This window comes from Apodemus sylvaticus, chromosome 7 (genome assembly GCF_947179515.1).
Source record: "Apodemus sylvaticus chromosome 7, mApoSyl1.1, whole genome shotgun sequence".
Taxonomy (NCBI): Eukaryota; Metazoa; Chordata; class Mammalia; order Rodentia; family Muridae; genus Apodemus; species Apodemus sylvaticus.
Window position 1 is genome coordinate 61,460,435 of NC_067478.1, and position 25,590 is coordinate 61,486,024.

The 25,590-nt window shown below is 45.4% G+C and overlaps 1 protein-coding gene across 1 annotated transcript in view; it reads left to right on the forward strand.

Moving 5' to 3' along the window:
* Tln2 (talin 2) overlaps positions 1–25,590 on the forward strand; it is a 414,048-nt gene that overhangs the window by 58,386 nt on the left and 330,072 nt on the right. Inside the window, exon 2 of the mRNA XM_052187919.1 lies at positions 21,553–21,642. The gene's annotated coding sequence lies outside the window, so the exon portion shown is untranslated. The remainder of the gene's footprint in view (positions 1–21,552; positions 21,643–25,590) is intronic.

The window sequence follows — 25,590 nt, forward strand, 5'->3', positions numbered from 1 at the left end:
ACAAAGCTGGCTCTTGTGCCTGGGCCTTTTTCCAGTGTCTCTTCATGCTGTGTGTCAGGCAAGGTCATCCTGCTGCCTTTCTTTAGAAGGAATTAAACATGGTAACTTTGCAGAGATGGCTTAGTAGTTCTCTTGCAGAGGACCTGTTCAGTTCTCAGCACTCACAATAGGTGGCTCACAACGGCCTATTTCAGGCCTTTTTCTGGATGTCACAGGCACCCGCGCTCATATACACACCCCTCCATACATATCCAGAGACGCATAATTAAGTATGAAATATGCCTTAAAAAGACGTAGCATGCATGGAATCATTCACATTGGGGGCCTGAGTCTTGGCATGTTTCTGATTTTTCATTCTTAGTTGGAGATGGACAGTGTGTTGAGGCCAATGGCCTGTTTGGTTACATTTGTGTCTTGGGATTTGTGTGAATGCATAGTGTGGTGAATATATGTGGTTTTGTGGGTGTATGCATAGATGCATAAGAGTGTGCATGTATGTGAACATGCATGTATGTAGAGGCCAAGGTCAACAGCTAGTGTCTTCAATAACTCCACCTTTATTTTCTGGGACAGGGTCTCTCACTGAATATGGAGATCATAGATTTGGCCAGACTTTTAAAAACAATGGGAACCCAAACTCAGGCCTTCATGTTTGCAGCAACAAGCATTTGACCCACTGGGCCATTTCCCCAGAACCGGTTGTGGTATTTGGTGCCATTTCTGGGATGTCTCTACCTTTAGGAGGTGGAGAGGCTCTGCATGCAGTAACTTCAGGGTGGTGCATGGTTGGGATGGCCCTGTCACCCTCAGGCTGTCACCCCAGCCTATTTAACAGGGATTCTTTCTTTCTGCACTCCTCTGTCACCTCTATTCCTTCTGTCTTGTGACTAGCAGACACTAAAGAAGGCCATAATAGTGACACCACAGTAACTGAGGTTGCTGACCCACCTGGCTTGGGCTGTAACTGGAAAGTGGTGAACTCTAGTTTCCCTGAGAAGGTGAATTAGAGATGAGTTAATCTGCTCTTTCTGCCTCATAGGGCAGGAAGATATAAGATGATGAACTATCAAGTACCTTATTTAATAGGATGGCACATTGAGACACCAGTACCTGAATGATGTTATACTGTTCTTCTGCCCCATGGAATGACTTTGCAACTGAGAAAAAGTTGGCAGGGTTGGAGGTAGGAATGTGTGTGTGTACAAGTGCACACATGAGCCTGCAAATGAGTGTGTACGGGTTGCCTGGATGCACAAATCTGAGTCTTTTTCTTAGTTAACAGTAAGATAATGGTCCAGTCAAGTCTTCTCTATTTTGCCCTTTCAGTTCAAACCTGAGGTTGACTGGGTTGAGCCTTAGGTGTTCCAGGGCAGACTGCATTTTTCTTTCTCTGCTCCCTGTTTATGACCTTCCAATCCTACTTGGCCTGAGACTGTATAACTATCTCAGGTGCTAAGCTGTAGACCAAGCCTATAGACTGTTGCTGTTTCTCTCTTTGTCCTGTCTGAGAGAGAAACTCGATTTAAGACTGGAGACCTGGTGAGATGACCCAGCAGTTGAGAGCATTTACTGCTCTTGCAGAGGACCCAGATTCTGTTCCCAGTAGTGACACAGTAGCTCTCAATGGCTTGTAACTAAGATCTGATGATGGTCTGTAACTAAGATCTGATGATGGTCTATAACTAAGATCTGATATCCTCTTCTGACCCCTTCTGTCACTGCTGCTGCACATACACATGTGCTGAACACAGGTGCACACACATACATGTACACATACACATACACATAAAGGAAATAAATATACTTAAAAAGAGATCAGTTTTCATCAAATATTTGAGAGATACAAATGTAATAGAAGCACAAGGTCAGTCCTTCTTGTCACCCTTTTTCTCTGCTGTGACCCGGGGCCTTTAGAAAGAAGTTCGTGGATAGAGTTAGGTTTCAGGTACCCACCGAAGTGCTCCATCAGGGGCGAGGATGTGGCTCAGTTGAAAGTGTTTTCCTAGCATATACAAAGCCATGGGCTCTATCCCCAGAACCACATGCACAAGGACTGGTGCTACACACTTGTAATTGTGGCACTTAGGAGGTAGAAACAGGAGGAGTAAAGGTTTGAGCTCGCTCTTGGCTACATAGTGAGGCTGAGGTTGGCCTGAGATGCATGAGACCCTTGTCTCAAAATAAGAGGGAAAAAATGTCTGCTTCAGGCAATAACATTAGTAACGTTCCCATCCCATTTCTGTTCCCATTAACATTGATTAGGACCCAGGTTTCCTTGAGGGGCTGCAAAGAGATCATAACAGGCTATCTTGTGGGCTGGAGAGATGGCTCAGCGCTTAAGAGCACTGACTGCTCTTCTAGAGGTCCTGTGTTCAATTTCCAGTACCCACATGGTGGCTCACAACCATCTGTAATGGGTTCTGATGCCCTCTTCTGCTGTGTGTCTGAAAATAGTAACAGTCTACTCACATATGAAAAAATAAATATATCTTAAAAACAAAACATGCTGTTTTGTGTTCTGGTGCATTTCAGCCTTGGGAAGCATTTGATGTGCTCCAAGTTCACCCAGTAACTGACCTCATGGTAGTGTGTCCTGTAACACTGGGATTCTGGGTAGGAATGCTTGTCTTTGTGACAGAAAGGAGCCTCTAGCTGGCTCTGTAAGAAGTAGACCCCATGCTCATTTCAAGTATCTTTAGTTATTGTGATGGTTTGTATATGTTTGGTCAGGGAGTGGTACTTCTAGGAGGCGTGGCCTTGTTAGATTAGGTGTGTCACTGTGGGCGTGGACTTTAATATCCTTGGAACCCAGTCTTAGTTGCCTTTGGAACAAAAGGTGGCACTCTCAGCTCCTCCAGCTCCATGTCTGCTTGGATGCGTCCATGTTCCTGCCTTGATGATACTGGACTGAACTTCTGAACCTGTAAGCCAGGCCCAACTTAATGTTGTCCTTATAAGAGTTGCCTTGGTCAAGGTGTCTGTTCACAGCAGTAAAACTGTAACTTAAGACAGTTGCTTTGAACAGGGTTTTGAAGTTGAGCACAAAGAAGTGTTCAATCTATAGACCTAGAACTGAACAGATTCTTGGGAACTACATTCAGGTCCCGTGGAAGACAGGAGCCAAACCACAGCAGCCCCTTCTAGTGATGGCATCTTCTCCCAGAGCCTCCATCCTGACATTTCATGACTAGACCGAGCAAGTCCTCTTGTTTCTGCTGCTTTTTCTCCAACATAATGTTCAGAGGACCCTTTGCCTTGTCTCGAGGGCTGTAGGTCTGTCAACCTCACCCCTGCCCTCCGCCCGTGCCCTTCGTGTTTTATATCTCCATCCCTGTTGTCCTCTCTTGTAACTGTGACATAATAATGTCAAGAAGTAGCTCAGGGAAGGAACGTTTAAAGCCAGGTGTGGTGGTGCATACCTTTAGTGATAGTACTCAGGAGGTAGAGGCAGGAGGATCTCTGTGAGTTCAAGGCTAGCTTAGACTACAGAGTGAGTTCCAGGACAACCAGAGCTACATAGTAAGACCCTGTCTAAAAAACAAAACAAAACAAGACAAACAGTTCTGTCCTGGCTCACAGTCCCAGAAGATGCTTTCAGTCATGTCACCCAGAAGACATGACAGCAGGAGCAGGAGGTGAACAGGGCACAGTGCGTCTGCATTCAGGAGTCCAGGGGCGAACAGGAAGTGGGGCCAGGCTAATAAAGCCTGAAGGCTTTCTCCCAGTGGCCTACTTCCTCCACAGCCTTCCCAAGCATAGGACCAAACTGTTACAACACATGAGCTGGAGAGATGGCTCAACAGATCAGAGCACAGGCCACTCTTCCAGAGGACTCGGGGTTGGTTTCCAGCATGTACACGGCAGCCCACAGCCATCTGTAACTCCAGTTCCGGGGATCTGATACCCTTTTTGGCCTTTCAGGCACTTCACACACATACTGCACAGACAGACATGCAAGCAAAACATCCTTACACTTACGATAAAATAAATTAAAAACCTCTAAAAATACAACAGCAACAACATCAAAACCACATGCAGACTGAAGTGGGGCACTGCTGTTGGCTCCAGAGTGACCAGGTCAGCACAGAGAAGTCCCAAGTGCTGGTGGACTCCGTCCAGGCTGCTGCTGTAGCCCAGGACGTGTAGTGTCCTTCCCCCACCCCACTCCCTTTCTTATGTAACCCAGTGCTTACAGATAACCTTGAATTTCCATATTTTTCCCCTAACCCCCTAGCGCTGTCACAGGTGTGTCCCACTATGCCTGGGTTTTATGTGGTACTGGGGCTTGAACCTAGTGCATCATACAAGCGAGGCAAGCACGTTACCAACTGAGGTGTGTCCGTAGCCCTACATTCAGCTTTTCTTTGTAGATGTCAAGATGAAGGATTATGTCTGGGAGTTTTTGTTTGTTGGTTGCTTTTTTTTTTTTTTTTTAAATAAACTAAATGACATTAGCATCAGCTTTGCAGTGAATCATTTCATGGCAGCCTCCAGGAAAGGACCAGGCAGCGGGTTTGGTCTCTGTGTTGTTCAAGCTGGCTACCAGCCTGGCCTTACCAAACAGCCTTTGGGCTGTTCACTCAAGGGAGCTAGCTGGAAGGTTGTTAGGGCTTGTGTTTTGGAAACCATCACTGCCCACTGGGTTCCTGGTTTTTAACCATTGACTCATCTTCCCCATACAGTGAGGGTCTAGATTCCCAGGATGGACATTTGCCAGGTCTGAATGGTGACTCTGGGACAAGATGCAGTGTCATGCCTCACAGATGAAGTGGGGTGGGGGTAGAGGGAGTTTGTTTTGCTAGAGGGTGCAGCCTGTTTTGAGGGAAGAGAGTTGGGGTGCTAAAGTCTGGACTATGAGAGTTGTGAGCTGGAGGAAATGGCCCTGAGCTATGGGTGTGGCTCTTGCCCCTTCGGGATAGGCCTTCCTTCCAGAAGAGCAGGCTTAAAGGCGGCCTGGTGCAAGGCCTTGGTGGGAATGGGAACCACATGGAGGCTGTGGGCTGGATCAGCATCCTCCGGAGAGTTCTCTTTTTCCCCTTGAAAGGCCTTATGTCTCATTCTTAATTAAAATACTCCTGTTAGGAAATCATTAGGCTAGCCATTTCTAGTGAAAAACCTTCCTGACCAAAGCCCATTGCAGCCTCCTCTAGGCAGAGGCTGTGGGAAGAGGCACTCAGACTACTGAAGAGCCCTAAGATGTCCCCTTGTGTCATACAGGTTACTGAGCAGCTGACACAAGAACCCTGGAGACTCCCGCCTTTCCCCAGCCTCCCAGCTCTGACAGCTCTTCTGACCCTCGCTAAGGTTCTCAGATGTTCCTTCTCCAGCTTTATTAAACTGAGGAGAGAAAAGGCTCTTCTGTCTTTAAAAAACTTAAATACACCCTGAGTGTGGAGTAAACGCCCACCGGCTTCCCCTTTCCCTGGACCCCACTGACTGAAGAGCAGAGATGAATGCCCTAGGGCTTCCCTCTGCATCTGCCCCTCCTCTTCCTTTAAATGTCAAGTTCTGGGCCTGAGGAGATGTTTCAGTCAGTAAAGTGCTGCCCACAGAAACACTCAGAATTCATATGAAGAAATGAAGCACAGTGGTTTGAACTAGTAACCCCCAGCGCTGGGAAAAAATAGACAGGCAGACCTCTGCAGCACACAGGCCGGCTGGCCCTGGCAAATCTGAAAGCCCTAGGCCAGGGAGAGAGCCTGTCACAGAAGACAAGGTGGGTAGTCACTGAAGAATAACATCAAAGGCTTACCTGTGGCATCTGCATACAGTCCTACAGATGTGCACACATACTGGCACACATACACAGGCACACACACACACATACACACAAGATAAGGTCTGCTTTTCAGATAGGATTCTGAGCACCACTGCTTTTGAGGTATAGATCTTACCAGTGGTAGTCACCGTTGCCTTCCCGGCTGGGTGGCCTCACACCGTTAACCCCCACCAGCAGCTGCCTCGGGGAGACTTCAGCGTTTGCACTGTACTGGTTGTCTTGCAGCTGCTGAATAAGTGACAGGCTTCGGAATTCTGTGTCTTGTTGGCTTCTACTTTGGTTTCCATGTGCTTTGCTTGTTTCCTGCTACAACTTCTGACATGGTAGAGATCGTAAAGCCTGATTCAGGGCAGTGTTGCTCCCTAGCATTCATTTGATCTGATTACACTGTGTGTGCTGCTCTGCTCCCTGCCTTGTAAGATGCAAACTATCTAGCAGAATCCTGTGGCCTGCAAGGCTACCAGGTACTGAGGTTGCAACAATGAGAGAAACTCAGGAAACATCACTTTTACTCTTGCTAATGTTAGCAGCCAGCAATGAGCATTCCCTGAAGGCTGATGAGATGCTCATTTTAAATGCAAATTCTTTGCGTGGTTAGGGGGAAAATGAAATTGTCCTGGCTCCCAGCACTCTGCGTTTTTGCCATTCCATCTGATGGTGGAAGGGAGGGCTCATGACTAAATCCCTCAGTGTCTCTATTATGATTTCACATTTGGACATGCTGAGAGGCAGCCTTGGCCCCAGGACATTAACTCTCTCTTGCCAAGTGCCAGCATGTGGGTGTCTGTGGAGGTTCTCAGAGTGTTGTCTAGTGCTCTGCACTCTCCGAATGGTCTTTGCATCCTCTCGTGTGAGTTACGGATGATGGATGTGCTAGGAAATTTGTGGTGAGTGGAGGCGTTTTCTTTTTCGTTGAGGCAAAGGAAATGTGCTTTAGCCCTTTAGCCTCTACTTAGCAGCATCCACATATGCTGTTTCCTTTCTGTCTGAGCAGGGCTCTCTTCTGGGGCTTCTGGGGCTTGTAGCACAGCTACTCTGTTGCAGTTTGCTGTCTGCAGATTCGCTGGTGCCATGTGTGATGGAGATGTTGGGGTTCTTGTATGTAGTATTGCTGGGCCAATGGTTCACTCTTTCTCACCATCTACCAAAGAGAAGGCGTGATAACAAATTTGTAACCTGGTTCTGGTCTAGAATGTTAGGCCTGTCCGATAGCCTGGTTAGTTTTACCGTATTTACAAGGAAGGATTTTTTATTTATTTATTTATATTTTGTAAAACAGCTCCTACACTAGAGACATACACTCTCTGTCTCTTCCTCTCTCTCTCTCTCTCTCTCTCTCTCTCTCTGTGTGTGTGTGTGTGTGTGTGTGTGTGTGTGAGAGAGAGAGAGAGAGAGAGAGAGAGAGAGAGAGAGAGAGAGAAAACACTTGACAAGTCAGCCTCTGAGCAGCCCTGACTTCTGCAGACAGTGGATCCAGTCAGAGCTAACGGGGAATGTCTTAGGACTGGCAAGGCTGTCATGTGCTTTTTCTAACCATAAAGTGATGGCGTAGTACTGGGCCCACCCTGAAAGTCAGGGTGATAGGCTCATGTATGGTTGCCAAGAACAACAGGAACGCAGAAATCTTTATCTGTATATTGCATATACTTGAGGTTGTAATATTTTTATTTCAGCTGTTTCTTCCTTTTGTTTTTTGTTTTTGTTTTTTGGTTGGCACATGTTTGCAAGACAGAACTTCAAATTCAAAGTAAAGAAGTGTCTGTTCTATTCTCTTGCTGACCAGCTAGAATCGCAGGGTTTTAGAATTAAAAGGAAGTTGTGGGGTCCTGGAGCTCTCTACATTTTTCATTTCTGTGGCCTGGTAAGTCCCTGAGGGAGTCTTTGGTGGGCTGCAGTGTGGAGAAATGAGTGCCTCCAGCAGTGCTCTTCTTTCCCAGGCAAGTACTGTAGGCCTTTGTGAGGCAAGGCCTAGTGAGACGTGTGCCTTTGCGGAGGCACCAAGCTGGAAGACTTGAGAGTTAGTACTGGACGCAGTTGAGTGGATGTAAATCCTCCAGTAGGCCATCTCCTCGATCCCAATAGCTCTCCTGTCAGACCAAGCAGGCCACTGCTAGGAAGATTACAACTTATAACCTTGTTCCCATCTCTTCTGGTGGTGCCAGGCTCAGGTGTCACCCTTTCAGCACCACTGACGTTTTGGTGGTAAGACAGCTCCTGCCATGGAGGCTATCCCCTGCATCGGAGACGAGTGTTGGCAGCATTCCTGTCCTCAGCTACACAGCACACTTGCTCCCTGCAGCTGTGGCAGCTACAGTTGTCTCTAGACATTGCCTTGTGTCCCCTGGAGATAGAAAGTGCTCCGTGTTGGGGTGAGTCTGATGGCTGGGGAGAGGGCTCAGTGGGTACAGCGCTTGTCACACAAGCATGAAGACCAAGTTTAGATCCCTAGCACCTATATAAAGCTACGCAGGCTAGCACAAATCTATGACAGTAGCAGTCCTACACCAAGATGGAAGATGGAGTTGGAAGACTCTCCAGAAGTCTGGAGACTGGGCTAGCCTGATAAATGCAATCACAAATAACAAGAAACTATGCTCAAAACAGGCATGGTTGTCTTCTGATTTTTACATGCATGCTGTGGTACACAGATGCCCTCTGTATGTGCACATGCGTGTACACACACACACACACACACACACACAGATAAATGACCAATAAAAGATGTATATGATACCCCTTATAGTTTCCAAACATGGCTTAATTATTAGTGTGTCCTTTTCCCCATTTTACTTTGGAGTGTGAAGTACACCATTGGAATCTTTGCTATAACATGTAGTTCCAGTGGCTAGCACTGGCTCAGAAGCTCTCCTTAGAAAGTAGTCAGCAATTCTCACCTGAGCTCGGCCTTGTGGTTCTGATGAAGTTTCTTTTGAGAAGATGTGGTCTTGGTCTTGTTTTGTGACTTTACTTCCATTGTGGATGCTACTACTCCTGGCCTCTAGACTTTAAATCTGCAGTGTCACCTGAGGGCTTGGGAATTATAGGTTTGGTGGAAGCCTTTTGCCCTGTAGTAGGGAGGTAGGGGAGATGGCAGGAGGCAGAGCTCAGTGAGAAGTGAGGTCATTGGAGAAAGGAGTGATTGGGACTCCAGCATCTCCTCTCTTACTCATCATTTTCCAGCCACCACGAGGACCAGGTTTGCTCTATCATGTTCCTGCCGCCATGCTCTGCCTCACTGCAGGGCCAACACGGTGGGGCCAAGTGCCCGTGGGGGGCGTGCTTCAAAACCACAAAATGGCCAAATGAATATTGCCTCCTTGTGAGTTGTTGACCTCAGGCATCTGCCATAGCGACAGGAAGGTTACTGTCACATTGGCTCCATGACTTGTGTCCACTCAGTAGCCTATATTTGTAATTTTGCAAATGGGAATGAATGGGGACAAAATATGTGGTGACGAGGAAGAAATGTTCCTAAGGCCGAAGAGTTTTAGTGATTGCTTGCCAGTGAAGAGTCAGTCTCCCTTTTATAGACTTTGGTCAAGCTTGAGAGGAAGCTCATCATTCTTGATATATCCCAATATGCAGCAGACATATGGGAAGATTAAAAAATTGACCATAGCCTTATGAGTTAGATGGACTGAGTGGTTCTGAACGGTGTGGCTCCTCAGGGGTAATGAGCCCACACACAGGGTCTAGAGATCTGAGTCTACCTCCAAGGTTCTTTCTTGGTTGAGTGACCCAAGCTATTTGAGCAGTAGGCTCCTTCTCTGTAGGAGGAGGGGAAGACACTAAATTGCTGTCTGACACAGGGCTGAAGGCTTCCATGATAAGCCTACATTTATAAAATAAACATAAATTATGAAAGAAACATAAAACAGATTGTGTAGCCTTAAGTCTTCTGAGGAATAGGGAAGCTAAGAACTTGTTTTAGTATGAAAGCAAGCATGCAAATATTGAATAAGCTAGAATACAAAATTCCACAAATCAAATGGAAGGAAGCTGGTGTGAACGGCTTCTCACTGCTCGGTGGCACGCTGACTGACCCTCTCTGCCTTCAGTTCTGTCCAGAGAGCATGGCATTCCTGGGCTACAGGAGCCCCAAAGCCACTTTTACAGCTCAAAACTCTCATTGAAACCACCAACACCACCATCAACACCACCACCACCAACAACAACCAGCAGCAGCAGCAAAAAAAGATACAGTTTTTGGTGTAGATTCTTGGGTGGGTTAACATTCTTGTTACCAGAGAGGATCTTGGGAAGTATGGAACAGAACCAGAAGAGTGGGCTTGGCTTGATATAGCATCCTTAGGGATTATACCTAAGTGTGACTTCAGTTTACCAAATCTAGAATATATGTTAGAGAATTTCTTCGAATGCCCCTAAAAGACAAAGGTCAATGTGAAGGCTGAGGTACCTCTCACAGCAGGGGTTCACTGATGTGGGGAGAGTTAGGGTGTTGTGATGCTATAGACGCACAGTGTTGGTTTTTGAAATTACTAAAATCATTACTTTTTGATGCGAATGCTTGTGGGTTTTGTGACAGGAGTTGGAAGGGAGGGGAGGATCTCATGTATCTTGGGCTGGCCTTGAACTCCCTATGTAGACCCTTGAACTCTTGGTCCTCCTACTAACTCCTTAGTTATGCTAGAATTATAGGCCTGTGTCACCATGTCTAGTTTATGCAGTCTTGGAGAGCAAGCCCAGGTCTTCTGCATGCCCTGTAAGCACTCCGCTACACGAGAAACAGCCTGAGCGCCATGCTTGTTCTTTAGATGGAAACAAATGACAATGGCTTTAGTTGGACTGATGTGCTCAGTGCTGGGTGCTGTCCTTAGAGAAACAAGGCTGGCAATGTGGTGCACACCTTTAATCCCTGCACTCAGGAGGCAGGTAGACTAATAAGTCAAGCCTAGCTTGGTCTTTGAGGGAGTTACAGGTCAGCCAAGCTTGAATAGTGTACCCTTGGGGGAGGGGTGGCATGAGGGATGGGAGGAAGAGAGAGAGAGAGAGAGAGAGAACAAGTGACCATACACCTGGATACTCACAAACAAGCAGCGGTCAGGTTTGGTGACCATTTGTTAACTATCAGGCAGCTTAACTGGATGACAGATGCAACCATTTTAAATGTGTCATCAAAGCAGGGGTAGGTGGTGGTGGTGTTTTCTTTGTCTCTTTAAGGCATGTAATTGAAAGAGTTTGGATCAAATGAGGAACATTTGTTTGATGGGGGCAAGTGGGATTTCAGAAGCTTCTTAACTGAGGGCAAAGATTGCTTCCTAATTTTCTTTAGGACATGGGAGTAGAGCCCCGTCCAGGAAGAGTACTTAGAATAGCCTTTCTGCCACATTGCATACTCCAGGCTAGCTGGCCCAAGAGCTTCCTGAACATTCTTTCTATGCCTACCATTTTCCTGAAGAAGTGCTTTTTATGTGGGTACCAGGGAGCAAACTGATTTTTTTTTAAATCAGGCTATCACAGTGTCCACCTTACCTACACAACTGTCACTGGCCCAGGAACTGTTATTATAGAACTAAATACACACACACACACACACAAACACAAAATTCATTTTATGTTGACACTTGCCCTTAGGCTATTCTGTTGTTGTTGTTTTGTGTTCTTTTGAGAGAGTGTTTCTTTGAATAGTCCTGGTTGTCCTGGACCAGACTGGCATCAAACTAAAAAACTGCCTGTCTCTGCTTCCAGAGTGCTGAGATTAAAGGTGTATATCACCAATGCTCAGCTGAAGCTGTTCCTTATAAGGATAAGTGCTCACCCTATGGTCCCCAGCTTTTCAGTTTGGCCCCAGGGATGTTGTGAAGTTTGTGGAGGAAGTTTGATTGTTTGACCTTTGTGTACTAGAGCCTGGAGAGAGGAGCTGATGTGGTGGAGTCTTTCGTGCTGACAGAGCATGCATGCATAACTCCTTGCCCAGGTGTGACTTATTTCTAGAAATGGCTTTCAGGGAGCCCCGTGGGGTCACTTGAGTCCTCTCTATCTGTTATTGTCTGTACTGAATGTTCTCTAGGATACAAAGATAAAAGTCATTGAGGGTGAAAAGCCATGCCAAAGAGAACTGTGATGGTTAGCATAGATCATCAATGTGATAGGATATAGAATCACCCAAGAGACAAACTTCACTGTATGTGCGAAGGCGTTTCTAGATTAGATTGTGATGTGGTAAGCGTAGGTGATACCATTCCTTTGCCTGGGGTCCCAGACTAAACACAAAAGCCAAGTAGGCAGTGTCAGTAGTCATTGCTTGCTCCCTGCTTGTGGATGCCATGTGACCAGCCATTCCTGCAGCTGCGCCTTCCCCATCACCTGGGCTGCTTGAAAACCTCCATCAAAATGAGCTCCTTGTGTCTTTAATTGCTTCTGTGAGGTATCTTGTCACAGCCACAAGGGAAGTCTCCAACACAGGAGCCATCTGGTGTGAAGTTCTTCATGGTGAGATAAACACTAGGGTCTGAGAGGCATCCTGGAGGCTGGGGGAGGTATGTTGGATTTTGAGGAAGAAGGAATATTTCTGTCAGAAAAAATAAGGTAAAAAGCTTCTCTGCAGGGAATGACTTGAGCACAGACCCCCCACAGTGAGGGCAGGATGTGGTAGGATTGGGGGGAGAGCCTCAGATACCAGACATCCCCTTGGGACTGGTCTGTGGTGTCTGTCTGTGTGGGAAAGGTGGGAACGGGACTGAGTCAGGGGCTGGCTGGGAGTCTGAAGTCTGAGGGCTTGCGTGTTGAACTCTGTCCTGAAGGCGGATGAGAATGTCAGGCACTGGCTAGAGAGAAAAAAGCTGTCTCCCCCCCCCCTTCCCACCCCCAGTCAGTGGTGCCCACAGTGTAGAAGGTACAGGAGGGCACATCTGCTCTGAGTCTCTTACTGGTGTTGGCTGATGGTGGAGCTGATGCCCACCTGTGCTGGACCTTTAGCCCGACTGTCAGCTTTCTTTCCCTTCTTCAGTATATAGCTCTTGAGTTTCCTTTCTCTTTCCTCTGTTCATTGTGTGAGTTCAGGTGCTCATGTTTGGTTATGTGTGCATAGGTTTACAGCCAGAGGCTCACCATTTCTGTTGTTGCACAGGTACCAGATAGCTTGTTTCTTGAGGCAGAGTCTTTCATTGGCCTGGCATTTGTCAAGTAGACTAGGCTGGCTGACCAGGGGTTGACCTGCTTCTGACTCCCCAAGGTACAAGCACTTGCGATCATCACTTGAGTTTTCAGTGCCAATTGTAAAGTCACTGAATGACTGAGATGGGGGTCAGGGAATGGAGTTTTAAGGAATGTGTCTTGGTCCCTTGTTCCTCTCCATTGTTTATCTTGCATGCATGGGTTCTCTGATCTGCAAGTAGGAGACAGAGAGGGAGTAGTGAAAGGCTTAGAAATGGTGGGAGTCTTGAAATTTCAAAGCTTACTCTCAGTGAGACACCTCCTTCAATCAACAAAGCCACACCTCCTATACCTTCCCAAACAGGTCCCATAACCAAGGAATGGGTCCTCAAACATCTAAAGCTGTGGGGACCATTCTTCTTCCAGCTACCACAGCCTCCATCTTTCACCTTGTTAGAGATGGCCTCTCTCTGTTTGCTGCTGTGCACAGCAGCCCAGCTGCCCCACGAGCTTGTAGGGATTCTCCTAGCCCCATCCCATTTTAGAAGCACTGCGATACATGTTACTGCACCTGGCTTTATGTGCACTTCTGGGGATTCAAGCTTAGTCCGCATGCTTAGACCATAATGCTTTTAATATCTGTCGTCATCAGCCTCTTGTCTGATTTTTTTTTTTTAAATCTTGTTTGATTTTTTTCACCCTAACTCCATCCCAGCATGGGTCAGAACAGAGGGTCTTTCATCCACAAATGTTAATCATTCTATATAAAATAAATAATGCCACTTTACAAGTGCATAGAGGGGCCAATGGAATAGATGAAATACTCATTAAGAATACTTTGTTCTGATAGAATTCTGCACTGAAACCATCTGGTCCTGTGCTTTTTTTTGGTCGGAAGCCTATCTATGACTCCTTCTATTTCTTTAGGGGTTATGGGTCTGTTTAGATGGTCTATTTGATCCTGGTTTAATTTTGGTAATTGGTATCTGTCTAAGAAAATGTCCATTTCCTCCAGATTCTCCTGTTGTGTTGAGTACAGGTTTTTGTAGTAGGATCTGATGATTTTTTGAATTTCCTCGTTTTCTGTTGTAATATCTCCGTTTTCATTTCTAATTTTGTTAATTTGGATACTTTCTCTGTGCCCTGTGGTTAGTCTGGCTAAGGGTTTATCTATCTTGTTGATTTTTTCAAAGAACCAGCTTTTGGTTTTGTTGATTCTTTGTATGGTTCTCTTGGTTTCTACTTGATTGATTTCAGCCCTGAATTTGATGATTTCCTTCAACGGAGGAATGGATACAAAAAATGTGGTATATTTACACAATGGAGTACTATTCAGCCATTAGAAACAATGAATTCATGAAATTCTTAGACAAATGGATGGAGCTGGAGAACATCATACTAAGTGAGGTAACCCAGTCTCAAAAGATCAATCATGGTATGCACTCACTGATAAGTGGATATTAGCTTAGAAACTTTGAATACCCAAGACATAATCCACATATTAAATGATGTCCAAAAAGAATGGAGGAGTGGTCCCTGGTTCTGGAAAGACTCAGTGCAAGAGTATAGGGAAATTCCAGAACAGGGAAGCGGGAAGGGGTAGATGGAGGAACAGGGTGAGGGAAGAGGGCTTATGGGACTTGCGGGGAGTGGGGACCCAGAAAAGGGGAAATCATTTGAAATGTAAATAAAAAATATATCAATAAAAATATTTTCAAAAAAATTAATATTTTGTTCTTACGCTGCCTCAGATTATAAGAGTATGACTGTATGTGGGAAGGTATGTGGCAATGTTGGCAAAAGTTTAAAACCTTGAAAGAAACTTACTCTCCTTTCAGTGCTTAGGTATGTGTGTGCAAACGAGAGGAGGTTGGCGTGAAGGTTCCTGCTTGGATACCCAGATGATGAGATGGGGTCATCATCTGCTTCAGGTCACTCTTCATGGCTGACATGATAATCCTGGAAACACAGGCATCATGAAGCCCAGAATGGATGTGTCCTGTGAGGGGCCTACTGGCATGAGTCACTGGGAATTAAGGACTGCTATCAGACAGTGCATTTCAGTTTTGGCTCAGGCCCTTACTGGACAGGAACTAGCAGCTGGATGAAGTGACTAATGCCTGTGGGTAGGCTGGGGATTCCAGCCTCGTGGAGAGTTTCAGCCCTCAGCCTGGTAGAGGAGCCTCAGTGGCCGGTGGGTTGTCTGGACTAAATATCAAAGAGCCACCTCTGGAATCTGTTTCCTGGCTTGGCCATCCTCCACCCCATCCTCTAGGATAGAAATGGTACTTATAAGGGAGCACTCTCAGTTTGAAAAGGGTCCCTAGATGCACAGGCTCAGAGGCGGGGGTTTGACGGGGTGAGGTCACTATGTTCCCATGTTACTTGCTGAAACCCTTTGTTCTTTTGGAGTTGGCAAGACTTGTCTTTTCCTGAGCTCTTAACAATAGTTTCCCTGTAAGGCTATTATTGTGAGTCAGTTAAGAGTTGTATATGCATGCATGTACTGGAACACATACACATACCCACAGAGACAGAGACATGCTTATGCATACACAAATACATATATACCCTCCCAAGTATACATTCAAATACATGTATAGACATAAACACACTTATACACAAACTTCTTAAAAAGTTGGTCTGTGTTTGTAGTTTTGTCTTATTTGTTAGTTTTTGTTTTTTAAAAGAATTATTTACTTTACATATATGAGCGCTCTATCTGCATGTATATCGTTGTGCCAGAGGAGGGCATCAGGTCCCATTATAGATGGTTGTGAGCCACCATGTGGTTGCTGGGAATTGAAATCAGAACCTCTGGAAGCAGACCGCTTAGCTGTCTCTCCAGTCCTACAGTTTTGCTTATTAAGTAGCAGACCTAGGAAAGAAGAGACTCTTAGTCGAAGAAAAGGAACTAGAATAATTTTGTCATTATTCCTGTATAATTTTCCTGGGTGTTAGGTACTACCTAAAACCAGGTCGAAGTGTTATTAAGTATCATAGTGTCAAATTTTGACTATTATAACTGCTGAAATTTAAATGTCCCTCAAATTCCTTGTGTGTAGTCTTAATTCCCAATGAAAAAGTTCTGGGGAATCAGGCCTGATAGGAGGATTTTAGGTCATGACCTAAATCCATGACCCATGAGAGGAGGCCAGTTATCTTAAGAGTACTAGGTTTGGGGCATGAGAGAGAGCTTTGTTGGTAAAGTGCTTGAGGCATGAGGACTCAGGTTCCCAGCATGCATTGTAACACATGCTTGGGTTCCCAAGAAGTGCTGGCTAGCTCGTGTAGCCCAATGCGAAGCCCCAAGTCCCAGTGTCTCAAAACAAAGAAACAGACGGCTCCTAAAGCATGACATGTGAGGCCAACTGCTGGTCTCTATGTGTGGACACACATGTATCCACTCACAGCTGTGCATACTGTACATACTATAGGAGGTTCTGTTGCCAAGGCGACTTTAGCCTCCCCCCTTCCTCCTTTACTCTTTATGACCCTTCCTCCTTCTAACATGCGACAATACATTGTGAACATTCTACAGTACATCGTGAAGAATCCGTATCTTCTCTAGATATGGACCTCATGGCCATGAGCTCCATCCCCTTTAGAACCATAAGAAGCAATGTGTTTTCTTGTTCTTAAAAATAAATCTGGGTTTCAAGTCTCTGTTTTAGCAACACAAAAGGAATGAAGATGTTAACTTAAAGTGACAAACTCTGTCTCCAGTGAGATTTGCACAACAGTTTGGATGGCCTGTTCTTACTAATGTGGTCAAGATGCTTCTGGTGAGGGAGGGCTAGAGAGTGAGACATCCTACTCACACACACATTTCTCTACTCTTTAGCCATTTCTGGCCAATGGATGACTTGCTTTGATTCAGTCAATGAGCAAAGTTTTCATAGGAAAGGCAAAAAAGGATGAGGCTCTGGAGCAGGAGGATGATGGAACCTGGGTACAGCATCCCCACAGGAGGAAGCAGGGTCCTCCCAGATCTGCAGGATGTCTGGCCCTTCCCTTGCCCCTCAGCTGCTAGGGACAACATGAGGACACAATGTGCCTCAGGAAATAGACTTGCAGAATGTATCAGAGAAGACCCTTGGGTACACAGATAGATCCCTAGTGCTGGCCCAACATGGTGTGAGCTCAGAATGCAGGACTGTGCCAGGGTGCAGACTTTCCAAAGCAAAGCTATATTTATAGATGATGTCTCTGGAGCCTTCTGCCTTGCCAGTCAGACCCCACCCTTGACAAGCTCTGGGGTTCACTTCATACTTTTCTGGCATCTTAAAGTAGAGCTGATAATACTTCTGAAACAGTTCTGGAAAATTCCTGTCACAGGGACAAATCTGTTTTGTTTGTTGTTTAATGTTTTATTATGATTTATATGTCTAGACCCAGTACTGTACCAAGAACCTGTAGTCACATTTAGTTGGGAAACTGAGGAGGATTTTGAACTTGGGAGCGCCAGGCTAGCAGCCTAGCACAGCTGGAGGTATTACTCATAAGGAGTAGGACAAATGCTCACGGGCTTCATGCCCTACTTCCCCCTAAGAGGTGACTGGCATCTCCTTATCTAAAAATGAAAATATGTATTATTTATTTTTAGAGGATTCAGATATTTATGCTTTGTGAATTGCAGGAAAGTAATCTCAGACCTCGGATATGAAGAAATAGTATGTGAACAATAACATAGAAAATAACAGATTTTTAATGAGGAAAACACTTAAATTTGAATGAAATATGACCTGAGACAAGAATTTTAAGAAAACAAAATTATAGGACTGATCCTATAGGATCAAAATGATAGGTTCTGATCTTCCAGAAGACCTAGATTCAGTCCCAGCACCCATGTCTAGCACACCTTCTAACTGCAGGTCCAGGGGTCTGAAGCCTTCTACTGGCCTTCAAGGGCACCTGCAGACATGTGGTACACATACATACAGACAGGCATTCACATACATATAAAAATAACAACTCTTTAAGAATAGAAAACAAAGGCTGGAGAGATGGCTTAGCAGTTAAGAGTGTGTCCTGCTTCCCTTTGGTTCCCAGGACTCACTCTGAGCAACACACAGCCGTCCCTAACTCCAGCTCCAGGGGGGGCTGAGGCTCTGCACACACCTGCATGTATATGCATGGATCCCTGCCTCCATGCACTAAGTAAAAGGGAAATAAATCCTTTTTTTTTTAAAGAAACAAAATTATGTTTAAAGTTCACTAAAATATGGCATGCTCATAAAAATGTGTAGTAATTTCTTAGCTTCATAAAGAACAAAATGGTTGCTGCACATATTCTTTTATCTATCTGTTTATTTTTGCTTTCTTTTTATTGAAAACAAATTATTTTGCACATACTATATCCTGATTACTGTTTCCCCTCCCTCTCCTCCTTCCAGTTCCTTCCCCACAGTGCCTCCCATCTGGATCCATTCACCTTTTGTCTCTTATTAGAAGCATGCATATTTTATGTGCTTTTACTTATTAGTATTAATCTTAGAAATTTAAATACTGAGCCTGACCCCAGCTCTGTAAGAAGGTCCGCGCTGAAGCTGTTAGGTGAGGCCTCCGAGCAGTTCCGAGTATGTACGCCTGGCTATGAGGAGAGCCGTGCTGCGCACTGTGCCTGCTGCAAGAAGCCAGTAGTCTCTGATCATGTGATCACTTCACAGAACAGGTCCCCTCCATTCACGACTCCATTGCAGAGAACTTGGGGTAGCTGAGAGAATTACGGAAGAGAACTCCTGGCATCTGGTACTGGAGGGTCCTTACACTGAGGAGCAGAGAATTTAGGGTCAGGGTCCCTTGACACTAGATGCACAATTTGACTATGCTCTCCTTTCAAGGGTAAAGGTCTGTTGTCTCTTCAAAGGAGTTTGGGGTGCTTCCTACTCCTGGGGCCTTTTCTCCCTTAAGGATAGGGAGCATCATGGACATTGTGGGAGGGTTTTATGTGTTTGTTAGATGGATCTAGGGACTGCTCACAAATTCTAGTTATGTATTTGGTTTGCCTTCATTAGCTTTGTGGGTTGACTGACTATTGGATGGGAAGTGATTAGTTAGCTGTATGCCTCTGTCCCAGTGTGGAGGCCTTGACCAGGCTGTGGGTGGCCTAAGAAGCCTTTGCATTTTTTGATGAAATCTCCATCTCTCTCTCATGATTCAGAGTAAGTAGAATGTGAACACAGAAGGAAAAAAAAATATTGGAACTATTGCTGTAGTTTCCAAACAGATGACCTCACTGTCTGAATTCTGCTTTATGCAAAAAAAAAAAAAAAAAAAAAAAAAAGAAACCTTAACTTTGCCTTATTAAAAAAAATTGGATCTTTGGGGAAACAGATCCAAATTCCCATTTAGAGTATATATGTGTGTGTGTGTGTTAGGGAGGGAAGTTGGAATTAGCTCTACAAACAAAATTTATCTGGCGTCACAGTGATATTCCAACTTGACAATGATCAAAGAGATGCTGAAATTCAGATTGGTAAAAACTGGCCGCTGCTTCCTCACAGTAAGCAAGTGCCTTACACTTTGTGGAAGCCAGCTTCATGTGACGATTATTTGGCTCTTTTTCTAGAGTTGCCGAATCTTGTATCAGGACAATGCCTTGGGCTTACCCTGTCTACGCTCCCTGCTTCACAGGTGAGCTGTTATGGTATCCGGGGTTAGGAGCAAGCTGCAAGATGCAGGGGTTCCTCACAACCGACTGCAGCTAAAACCCAGGGGGAGAGGCAACCATTTAGAGGATTAGGTTTCAACATATAATTAGGTGAAGATTTAATTTAAGAACCCAGACCATAATCAGAAGCCTCATTTCCTACAGAACGAGCATTTTGATTGTCTATTTCATTTCATCAAAATGAAACGGGACAAGGAGTCAGTCTGCCATCCTTTAAGATGCTCTAATTTCGACGGTCCCTAAGCATTTCCTGGGATGTGTTCTGGTCCCTTGACTCTCATATCAATTTACTTTTGGTCTCTGTGATCACAGTTCCTGACAGAAACAACTTTGGGGAGGAAAACTTTCTTTTGGCTCACGGTTTCAGCACTATCGTTTTGCTGTTGTGGTGTGTTGTGGTGTAGTGGGATTCACTCTAGCAGAAGTGTGTGGCAGCCTACTCATTTCCTAATGTGTCAGAGTTAAGGGCCAACTCTACCCTTCAAAATATGTCCATTGCTTCCCATAGTAGCACTAGCGGCTGGGGACCATGAGCCAAATGTTAGTCTGCCGAGAATATCTCAGATTTAGGTACTTCCAGGTCTGCCAACAAGAGCAGAGATAAAATGTTCTCTTTTGTTCTGTGTTCTTTACATCTTTTTTTTTGTTTTGTTTTTTTTTGTTTTGTTTTTTTTTGTTTTTGTTTTTGTCGAGACAGGGTTTCTCTGTGTAGCCCTGGCTGTCCTGGAACTTACTCTGTAGACCAGGGTGGCCTCGAACTCAGAAATCTGCCTGCCTCTGCCTCCCAAGTGCTGGGATTAAAGGTGTGTGCCACCACCGTCTGGCATGCTCTTTCTTTACATCTTAAAGATTCAGATTTGGTCTTTATTTCTTTAGCATTTTTAGCCTTTCTTCTTGCTGAAGGCTTTGGATAGTCTTCCTCCACGGTGTACAAAACAGTTCTGTTTCTTCTAGAACTCTGGCTTTGTTTGTTGTTTTATTTTGTTTTTGAGGAAAACCATGAGTCTCAGTTTGGATGAGGGTGGGGGATATGAATTAGAGAAATGGTTAAGATTTTGGAACTGCAGGCTACTTAATCTCCTCTGCTGTCTAGCGAGAGATAGAATGAGAATAACATTTGTTTAGACATGGAGTTTTATTAGGAAGGCAACTGCCTGTTGTTGGTTCTGGTTCCGTGCAGCTCATTTGGGGCAAGGTCTGTCAGCATTCTGAGCCTTAACATCATCTCTAGACAGAGCCCCTTCAGCTGCTCGCTTCCAAGTGCTCCTGTACCCCTCAGTCTGCAGCAGGGAGATGGAGTCTCTTTCTCTGTCTGTCGGGAGGGGGTTTACCAGCTCTGAGGCTGCACTGTGTCCTGGGACTAGGGGACGTCACTCCTTCTTCATAATCTGAAATCCAACCAGGAGTGTTTACTGTTGTGAGGCTGTTGCTCCCTACTGTGATAGTTCTTCTTCATTACCAATTTGATTTAGCATCACCATGGAAACAAGCCTCTGGGCATGCCTGTGAGAGAGTTTCTAGATAGATTGGGTTAACTAAGGTGGAGAGACCAGTAAATGTGGGGTACACCATCCTATGGGCTGGAGTCCTGCACAGAATAGAAAAGTTAGCTGAGCGCCAGCATTCATCTCTCTCTGCTTTCCGGCCTGGTGACGTGGCTTCCTGCTCGGTGCTCCTGCTGCCCTGCTGCCCACACCCGGATTTCAGGGTGTTTCAGGACTGTACTCCTGAAAAATGAGCTGGGTGATCTTGGTCAAGAATTTTATCACAGCAATGAGTAATTGAAACTTTGTTTTTGACAGGATTTCTCTGTGTAGCCCTGGCTGTCTAGGAATTCCCCCTGTAGACCAGGCTGGCCTCACCCTTAGGTCCACCTGCCTCTGCCTCTCAAGTGCTGGCAGGAAAGGCGTGCGACACCATGCCTGGCTAGCTAATACATAGCTTAATGAGGTCTCTGAACTGACATTTGTGTTTCTTTTGCCAGTGCACTGCTGTAGGGTAACATCTGGACTGGACTTGAGGCTCCTCTGGTGCTCGGATGTCTCTAAGTTCCTGGATGAGCTTGTTGAAGACTGTAAGTAATGTCTATGTTGCTGTTTGAGGAGACTAAAGAGATTGTGTATTAAAGAGTCCAGCCAGGCCTGGTTGGTGGACTCATTCCCTCCAGGCACAGTTAACTTTCAGCTATTGGCTGCATGTGCCCTGTGATAACTATGAAATTGACCCAGTACAAATTGTTAAATTACTTAAAACATTATGGCTCTTTTGGTGATATTCATCTCTACCTACCTGGGTACCTATCTGCTTATCTACCCCCACTCTCTGTATATGGATATGAATATCTATATCTATCTATATTTGTTGATAACTCAATCACGTGATACTCTAGCCTGAACTTTGTAGCAACACCGTATCGCCATGTCCAAAGTTTGGATGAGCCTGCGAGAGCCAGGTTCTCTCTTGCCCAGCTCAAAAAGCCTTGGAGATGACAGTTGAAACTACGTGTGGCTGTTCTGCTTCTCCCACCAGCCAGCACCAGAGACAGATACGCCATTTTTATCATCCTGTCCCCTCCCTCCCCTTTCACTGTGCTCCAATCATGCTGGCGGTTGCTTCTGGCCTATAGGAGGGCAATGCTCAGGATGCAGATGCGGGAACCATGGCCTCCCTAGCAACCTATCCCCTGGGGAATGTGTGCACTTCCTCATTCAGCCTGTTCCATCCCGCTGCCACATTTCCCCCCATCCAAGTGTTCACACTTGTCTATCTGTCTTCTCCATCTCTCTCCATGCTTATCGAATCTTTCTTTGTACTTGCCTCAAGGTAGATGTCTTCTTCTGTCAGTCAGTTGGTAGACTGCCCATTCATTTGACACTAATTGAGTACACACCAGCCATTCAGAATCAACCTTCTGTCATGGAGTCCAACATGCAGTCCAACAGGAAGGAAGAGATGACATAAAAACCTATGTCAACTGTCACCGCCCTATCCGAGTAGCCTGGTGGGTTCTAAGTACTCTCCAGCTGGGTCGCTAAAGTACCTTTAAAGGCCAACCCTTGGGTCATACTCATATACTGAAATATCACTCTGCACTCCATTGTTCTTCATATAATATGTTTTGTGGTTTTTTTTTTCCTGTTTCTTTGTTTTGTTTTAAGATAGGGGTTCTCTGTATATCTGTGACTGTCCTGGAACTCACTCTGTAGACTCAAGACCAGGATTGGCCTTGAACTCACAGAGATCCTCTTGTGTCTGTTTCCCAAGTGTGGGAATTAAAAGCATACATCACCATTGTTCAGCTCAATTAATATTGTTCTTTAACAATTATAATAAACTGTGGATTCTGCTGTGGGATGACTGGGTGAGGCCAGCTCTGCTGACATATTCTAGGTGGCACTGATACTGATGGTTTATAGACCATATTTGAGGAAAGAATGTCTTGATACTTTACATACAAATATTTTGCTTTCATGTTCTCAGTACAGGGATTTGTCATGGAATGTGACTTATTGAACTCCATGACTTAGAGAGAGAGAGAGAGAGAGAGAGAGAGAGAGAGAGAGAGAGAGAGAAAATTCACCAAAGGCCTGGCAGGACTTTATCTCATCTTTTACAACTGGTGCTTGTAACGTCATTGCAGCTGTTGTAGGTTATGGTTTTAGCTTCTAGATCCTTTTCTTTCATATCACGCTGCTTGGATCCATGCCTTGAAACCCTCCAGGGCCTCTGTGCGGTGGGCATGCTGTCAGTAGGTCTTAAAACAGCTGGGTTCTTTCATTTGGAAGAGCAGGCAGCATCAGCTGGCTGTATGCTGTACCTTCAAGCTGACTGTGAGGCAGTATTCAGAGTCATAAACAGGGCTCGGAAACCGTAGAGTGAGAGGGTAGAGTGAGGGCTTGAGGGGCATGATGGTCAGGAGGTGTGACTGGGGGGAAGGGGCTTAAAGGGAAGTCTTGAGTTCGTGTGAGGAGCGCATCCTGAAGTTATGCCTGGGATCCCCGTGTTGTAATGAACTCTGAGTAAGTAGCTGATAAGCCACCTCAGCAGACACTTCCCAAATATCTGCTTTCCTTTTTTTTAATAAGAACTAAGCAGATTCTTCTTCTTCAGTTCAGTAAGCCATATATGGAGTCCTTGGAACATCCGAGATGCCAGGATAAGTGCCTGGTATACATTTTTGCAACTTAACTCTCCTGCTGTTTAGGTGGCAGGTGTGCCCACTGTTTCAGCAAGGCCTGGGATGAAGGTTCTCACTTGGGGCCACACTGCAGGAGCATGGCAGTGGTTGATACAGTCTGGATTGTTGGTCTCAAATGGGACACTTTCTATTCTTCCTACTCTTGCTCTCACTACTTGGGCCATGAGTGAAATGCGTTTTCTTTGAGGCAAGTTACCACTCTGTGGTGTAGCTGCTGTGAACATGTGGTGATCCTCCTGTCTCCGCTTCCCATATGCTGGGAGTATAGGCTTCTGCAGCTATCCTGACTAGAAATAGGGTTGAAGGACAGTGGATAGTGGGTTGCTCATTATTTATTCCTCATCTGTATTTTTACTCCCTCATAGACTGACTGTGTTTCTAGGAAGAACCTTCCCAGTGGAACAATTTTAAAGTATGTTGGTCTCTTGAGTTTGGGAAGGACTATGTCTAATTTAGTGGACTAGTGAGTTTATTGGGATTATTGACGTGAACATGGGTGACTCCAAGGCAGCTATATTTCTGAGAAGCTCACCCTAGGATGGGTGATACCTCACAAAAACTTTATCCTTGGAACTCCCTGACCAACTTGTAGATAGCTTGGTTAGCTGAAGAGCCCTTCTTCTTGAGCAATCACTTGCTATTCTTATAGAGAGGAACCTTGTGAATCATGTAATTTTCAGGATCTCCCTGAGCCTTGCAAGTTGCCTTTGCTTTTCCAGTCTTAGGGCCTTCCTTCTCTTTCTGGGAAAGGGCTCTTACAATTCAGAAGAAATAGCTATCTAATAGGCAGACGTAAACAGGAAAGAGAAATGTGAATTTGGGGGTTTTGAGCCTTGCCTCAGAGGTGGCAGGTGCTGGTGGCTCAGGGATCATAGCTGTAATTCAATCCTCAATGGCTCACAGTGGGGAGATAGGAGGTGAAGGGTCAGGAGTTGGCTCACTGTGCCCTAAAGAATTTCTAGACACTCTGGCGCTTCTATATCGAAGATAATCTCCAAGCAGCTTCACTGAGCTCAATTTTATTTTGTCTGTTCTATGTCAGACCTGGCATTTTAATGGATTTTAAGTCTTCAATTTGATTTGTCAATATTTGGCTTCATGGTTGTGTGTAGTTCAGGGTTGGGCCAAGCCATTTGCAGAATCGAGTTTATTCATTTAGCCAATTATCTACATGAAGTGTGCATACGGTTTGCAGACTGCAGGCACTGGCAGATTGATTGGAGCCATGCTCTTGCTTATACTGCAGGTTTTCTGCTGAACTGATGCTTATACCTCTGTGGGGGTGTGAGAGGCCTGGTGTGACAGTCACATTTAAACAGTAGCCACCTTTTGTCCTTTTAGGTCCAGAGTTAGCCTTGCTTTTCCATCAGAAATAGAGGCTCTGAGCTAGTGAGAGCCAGGGTCAAAGCCAAGCTTTGCAGTATGGTACTCTCCAGGTCCCCTTATGGTGACCTTGCGGGGTGACCTTGCGGGGTCTTCTTGCAGTGCTGTGCCCTCTGTACTTCCCTCTCACACAGGCTCCCGCTGGCCAGTGGTCTCTGCTTCTTTAACCTAACTTGGAGAAGTGATTTTGCACTGAAGGCAGTTGTAGATGCAGGTTCTTTAACTTCTCTGTGTTTATTCTGGCCACACATCCTTCAAGGATTGACTCAGTGGCCTCTAGTCCATGTGGCTGTCTGGTTTCCTCCAAGTTTGTCTGATGTGCCATGCCACCTGAAGCCAGCTGCTTTGTCTTTATACAGTAAGCCCATTGGGGCAGGATGGGGATGCTGCGGGGTTAAATGAAGCTTCTCGTATCCCTGAATTTGCCATCTAGCACTAGAC